The sequence below is a fragment of the Canis lupus genome, chromosome 4 (genome assembly GCF_011100685.1).
Source record: "Canis lupus familiaris isolate Mischka breed German Shepherd chromosome 4, alternate assembly UU_Cfam_GSD_1.0, whole genome shotgun sequence".
NCBI classification, from domain to species: domain Eukaryota; kingdom Metazoa; phylum Chordata; class Mammalia; order Carnivora; family Canidae; genus Canis; species Canis lupus.
This window is the reverse complement of record NC_049225.1, coordinates 70,125,746-70,132,645: the sequence shown is the minus strand read 5'-3', so window position 1 is coordinate 70,132,645 and position 6,900 is coordinate 70,125,746. Positions and strand designations below refer to the sequence as shown.

At 38.1% G+C, this 6,900-nt stretch overlaps 1 pseudogene; it reads right to left on the bottom strand.

Moving 5' to 3' along the window:
* Window positions 1–3,800: 3,800 nt before the first annotated feature.
* On the bottom strand, window positions 3,801–4,674 carry LOC111095752 (annotated as a pseudogene).
* Between the last annotated feature and the right edge of the window lie 2,226 nt (window positions 4,675–6,900).

The window sequence follows — 6,900 nt, the reverse complement described above, 5'->3', positions numbered from 1 at the left end:
GAAAACTCTATCTTACCATATCTGAGCTGCATAAAAGAACAAGTCAGCAAGACTTACCCTCTCAGTTATCCTTTTTAAAAAATTTATATGAAAATAAACCTCTTCTAGGAAAAAATATCTAGTCAGAAATCCTCTGAAAGGGTTTTGATTTTTTTTTTTAGATTATTTATTTATTCATGAGAGATATACAGAGAGAGGCAGAGATATAAGAGGGAAAAGCAGGCTTCCTGTGGGGAACCCAATGCAGGACCTTGGGATCAAGGCCTGAGCCAAAGGCAAATGCTCAACCACTGAGCCACCCAGGAGTCCCAAGGATTTGATTTTATAATCTAAACTCTCAGGCAGCCTGGGTAGCTCAGTGGTTTAGCACCGCCTTCAGCCCAGGGTGTGATCCTGGAGACCTGGGATCGAGTCCCATATCAGGCTCCCTGCATGGAGCCTGCTTCTCATATCAGGCTCCCTGCATGGATTCTGCTTCTCCCTCTGCCTGTGTCTCTGCCTCTCTGTGTGTGTCTCTCATGAATAAATAAATAAAATCTTTTAAAAAATAAAATAAACTTCCAAGTACAAACAGAAGAATGTATCCCCAGAAAAATAAAGAGTATTTTTGCAGTTCAAAATAAATAGTAAACTTCAATCAATAACATTTCATAAAGCATTTTCACAAATACCAATTAGTCTAGGAAAGAGCAAGATTTTTTTTTTAAAAAGTGTGTTCTGGTTTAGGTTTAGTAGCTGTGTGCCTGGGGCATCAGTGATTATCTGGAGTTTCAATGGAATACACAAAAATAACCAATTTTTAAAAAACGCTTTTAACAGTAAAATCATTGTTTAAATAAAATCCTACATGGATGTCTTATAAATATTTAAAATGTATATTATAACATAACATATATCTTTTAAAATTTCGTATATGTGTGTGTGTGTGTGTGTGTGTGTGTGTGTGTGTTTCATATTCTGTTTTTATATAGATGCAGAGTCGCTTTGTCTGAAGTTGAATTTCAGGTATTAAACCCACCTGCTCCTTCTTCCTCTCAAGTTCCTGAGAGATTACTGGTGACCAGTCTGGAAACCTCTCAAGCTTGATCACTCCTTGGTATCTTCTAAGTATGGAAATTACCTTTACATTGCTCAAATGTGCATCCAGCAAATATATTAGCAAATAAATGAACTTTAGTAAGAAGACCACACAAACAACAGGCATGAGAAGGACATTTAATTCAAGTGCTAAGGGGTGTCTGGGTGGCTCAGTCAGCTAAGCGTCAGACTCTTGATTTTGGCTCAGGTCATGATCTCCGGATCTTGAGATCAAGCCCAGCATTTGGCTCCACACTGAGCATGGAGTCTGCTTATGATTCTCTCTCTCCCTTTCCCTCTGACCCTCTCCTGCTTGCACCTGCCCTCCTCTCCAAAAAAAAATAAATAATCTGAGTGTTAATTCTATTACTAGTTACTACATGATATGATTGGTTTAAGAATAATGAGAACACTATAATAAATCTATTAATAATAATAATAATAATAATACATCTATTGAATTCTGCTATGCATCTACAAGTTGAAGTTGTTAGATCCATGCCCACATTTACACATTTGTGATCTCAGGATAGTCACCTCTATATATTATATTCAAAAACTCTCATGAATAGAAAAATATGGTGACAATAATTGCAAAATTATAACGGAATACTTTTCTATTCTGTTCTATTAGCAAAAGTGCAGCTATGAATACTTCATGACTTTGGATGATTAAGTTTGAATTGTTCTCATTTTTCCTGAAAGGAGAAAATAGTTCTGTTTAAAGAAATCTGATTAAATAATAAGATAAAGAAGTTTAATATTAGAGAACAAAAGGATGCAGCCAGAAGAAGAGAAAAAGTAGGCTCTGGATCATGAACTGTGTAACTCAGTCCCAGTTCCTGGATAATTCATTGATGACTACATCTCTCTCAGGAAGAATATTTTCAGTGATATCCCTTGTAAGAGACAACAAATCATGCTAAAAGATGACAAGCTTTGGGATTAAATTCTCTGGGTTGAAATCCCAACTCAGTTACTACAAATGTACTCTGATTCTCGATTTCTTCATAATAAAATGATAAGTGTATCAACTCTCTCGTTGGGTTGTTGAGAATATCAAAAATACCACAAGACAAATGCCTGCCACATGGTAGATAAGTGGTAGCTAATATCATTAGTCTTACTTTATGCAGTCCTGGAAAATGTTGAACAGAAATCTATTTCAACTGAAAAAATGATGAATTTGAAAATGAAAGGATTGAACATATCCTGTGTAATATTCATTGCATTGACAACTGTGTCTCACCCCAAAACATCCTCATTCCCAGATATGAAGGATTTTGGAAAAAAGAAGACTTAGCAAACAAAAGAAACAGATATTTTTCTTTCAAAATAGACCAGGTCCTGTGAATTAAACTGCTGAGAAATATCGACCTTATGCTCTTATTTCTCATACCATGGTTTAAAAAGTAATAAATTGTTTATTGTGAAACTTGTTTCTTGGTTAAAAACGAATGATCTCTACTCTCAACATGCATAAATTTAAGATCGGGAACTAGATGTAAAATCTTTAATATTCTTGTGAAATAGTTCATCGTGATATTTTGACAATTAAAAGATCTCAGGCCTAGGGGCAGGTGGGCAGGCCATACAATCCTTCTCTTCCATTATCACTACTTTTTAAATAGTTTTTTTCTCAATCTCACATTTAGATAACGGATTTGAGTCAAACTTCTCAGATGTGCAACTTAGAGCTGTTCCTGAAATCTCATATGGAATGAGGGGAGGATAACAGATATTTATGAAAAAAATAAAACTTAAACTAGGTTTAACTTTCCTGAACAGAGCTGAGAGATGTAGGGTACTCTCAAGTTTGTAGAAGAGTGTCCTTCCCCAAAGAAGTGCTTCTGCTCTCCCAGGATGTGTCCCCAAAGAAGTCCTAGGGGTCACTTCACACATCCTAGGACCCACATGGAAGAAGAGCCCAGTAGAGGCTTTTTCAGGCATCTATTCCTCTCTCCTGTTTCTGGTCAGGAATATCTTTCTGAACCCTTAATTCTTTTGATTACATTCTATCTCCTGCAAATTCCACATTTCTCCTCAAAATATTCAGTGGAATATTAGGAAGAGTCCCCTTAGAATACATGAGGCCATAATCTAGAAATATCCCTTCACATGGGATTTTTATGCATTTGCCATTGTCCTTTGAGTATATGAAGTGGCACTACTTATGGCTATCAGTAGGACGGGATGTCTCAGATGCGTGGGTCCAACCACTGCTGGAAGATCCTACAGCTGCCTACTACTGTGCCCTCATTTCACACAAAACACGCCTATTTCCAGTTGCTTAGAAAAAATGACACCATGTGTCATTGCCTACTTATTTGCTGTCACTTAAACTGGAATTTCAGAGAAATCCTCCAAAAAAATACAATAAAGTTGTTCTTCAACAAAAGTTTTCCACTGACTATCCAGGAACTGGTGGTTCCTCATCAATTCTGCCAAGGGGGCTCGCCACTTCTCTGATTTTGAAAACTCTTTCCTAAAAAGAGGGGTGTTGGGAAACAATGCAACTTCGCCAGTTTATCTTAAAGCTGGGGAGTTAGCTATTGCTTTTTTTAAAGCTTGGGAAAACCAGTGACTTTTAATTTAGCATTGCATGTATCAAGATTACAATAAAAAGACTATTGATACATCTGAACAAAAGCAATGATTTATTGGTAATAGCAGTGAATGGGTTATTGACAGTCTCTGCGGAGAATCAAGCAATTATCCGGAAGCTATAAACCTGAATGCAATATGGTCTTCTGGTGTCTTTTGTGGCTTTCTCCTTTTTTGCCAACTACTGGTTTAAAGTCATTCATATTTGTTATCTGGACTACAGTACCAATAACGGTAAGATATAAAATTATTGTTTCTTTACCTTGATTGGACCAAACAACTATAGTTACACTATTAAGATTGATAATAATGAAGGTGGGACAATGCCAACTTCTTTCATATTATCCTCTGTTAGTTCTAGAGCTTGAGTTGGTCACTTCTTTCTACTTCTTAGACCCCCAACCATTAGCTGGCCTTTGCAATCTCATTGAATAGACCTTAACCGGTTGATTAAATGCTACAGTAATAAACAATTGTTCATCACAATCAGATTCCAAGAAAGTCATGCCTTTTTGGAAACAGTTGTCAAACCCATGCTCTTTGCTTTCATTAAGACATGCACGACACATTAATAGGAGACACTAAATCCACATAGCCTTTTGGAATATCTGTGTCTCTACTGCTTCCGGGGTCATTTTCTAAGTACTGCTTCACTTTTTTTCCTTCTAATCCCACAGCATTGCTCCTTGATATTGGTCAATTCTCACTTTGTTTCGAAAAAACAGAAATATTGGTGTTGCTGATATATTGTTGGTGGCAGCTGTTCCCTGACATTGATGCACTCTTACTTCCAAGAAAGCTGCCGGTGGATACTTGTTAACTTGTAGAATTGAATGCTGCACCCTCACATGGTAAACCTGCCCATGGCAAGCCTGGAGCCCGTGCTGTGCAGCTTAGGTTGCAAATCCAGGTAGCTGCTGACTAGCTTCTCTGTCATTTTTCTCAGAAAGCCGGCAGGGCAACCACCATGCCACCAGCTTCAAAACAGGAGAGGAAGACCCAGGAGAGCAAGGGAGCAGGCTCCTGAAGGCCAAGGCCTGAACAGAGGAGGCAACAACTGAGGAGAGTCTTTCTCTGGACTCCGTGCAAAGTTCACCAGGGAGCAGAACTGCTGAGAAGGTGATCATGGGAGAGGGAGGGGACGAAAGGCATGTGGCACTCAGCTGGGGTTTACCTATTGCTTTTAGAATCTCCTTTGCAAAGTCTGATTGTGACCATACAGTGCTTCACAGGGGTATGGCAAAGGTGTGGTAGACAGAATAATAGTCCCTCAAAGATGCCCATATCCTAATCCTTGAAACCTGTCTAGATGTCACCTTATATAGCAAGAGACTTTGCATATGTGATTAAGTTAAGGATTTAGAGATGGGGAGACTGTTCTGCATCATTTGGTTAGGTACTCAGTAATCATAAGGATTCTTATAAGTAGAAGAGGTAAGGGCGGATAGTCAGAGAAGCAGAGGTCTTGGAGTGATTTAATTGCTGGATTTGAAGGTGGAAGGAGGTTATAAGCCAAGGAATATAGGCAGCTTCTAGAAGCTGAAAAAGGCAAAGAGTGAATTTTCTCCTAGGGTCTCCAGAAGGGATGCAGTCCCCCCTGCATCTTCTATGTTCCTAGACTTACCTAGTACCTCATCCTAGAGCCTAGCAAAGACCCTGCCATTTGGTTAGAGCCTATAATTATCGGTGAATGAATAAACAAATTCTATCCCCAAGCTTTGTCAAATCAGAGGCTCCAATACTCCCCACTAGTATTTTCATTTAACAAGTTCCATATTTTGAGCCATCTGTGAACTTAGAACCTTAATGTGTCAACATTTCTGCTTTCCATCTTATCATTTTTACCTCTTGGACCTAGTCTTTCTTATCCCTGACTCCAACTACAGTAGTGATCACTGTGCCCTGCAGACAGCAATACACAGAAATCATTATCAATGATGATGACAATAATAACAGAGATTGTGTGATAAGTAAGAGAAAGTGTGATTTTACCAATCATCAGCTAATGAAAAAAGAAATGGAATAAATCAGTCAGGATCCAACCAGAAAAAAGATTCCAGGTATTCCAAGTATTTAAAACAGAAGTGACATTGGTTTAATAGATACACCTGGGACTCTAAGCTAGAGGAAAATGTGGTAACCCTGAGATTAGAAGTAGCAGAAGCTGCTACTACACACAGGCTGGGACAAAGGGAATAGATGGGGTTATTGGTACCCAAAAGAGCCTATCTCACCAGGAGGAAGGAACTGTTCCTAGAGGAACAGGAACACAGGTACAGATGGATATGTTGTTTGATGCAAATAGAGAGGTGTAGAAATGTCTTGGACAATAACATTGTACGTTAACCATACTTTAGTAACAAAAGTTAAAAACATACATACACACGTACAAATAATTAACACTGATAAAAAGACAGATGGACAGGAAGGAAAAAAGAAAGGAAGGAAGGAGGAAGGAGGGGGCAAGCCTTGGACTCTCCTTCTCTCACTTCCAATCTCCTGATAGTACCCGCTGCTAGGCAAATCCATCCAGAAGCTACCTGACACATGAATGAGGGTGATCATCTTGGACCCCACCTAAAATACAAAGGCAGAGAATGGGTTGGGGGGTGGATCAGAGAAGAGGTAGGATAAGGAATGACTCTGAGTTTCAACACTCCAAGGAACAGCATCCAGAAGAAAGGGATTCCAACTTCTTATAGGAAAGCATACAGTAAATACTTAGAATCTAATTATCTTTTAATTGGTTTGCAATACACCTTTAGTAAAACATTTAAAATAACCTTAATTACTATCATCTATAACAAAGTCTGGAAAAAAAACTATAATAAATCAATGTAAAACCTGAATTCCAAGGAATACTTCATACACTATTCAAAGCAATCAAAATAATCTATTATTAAATAATTGCAAATGGAAACTAGTTTAGAACACTCTGTACTCCTAATTGCATTCTGTGCTAGGACATATACCTCCTAAAATAGACATGAGAAAAGTGTAAACTGTGCCAAGTCAGGAAAAAAAAAGAAAAGAAAGAAACTCAGCCAACATCAATGGACGACACATATTTTCCAAGAGATGGACCTAAAGTGTGGGCTGATTTTTCTGTTGAAGACAATGTAAACTGTCATTGGATGATGAAGAATTGGAAGCAACACCTAGAGCTAAAAAGATAAGAACAAAATTAAGCAATGCCATGGAATGTGTATAGGATAAAGT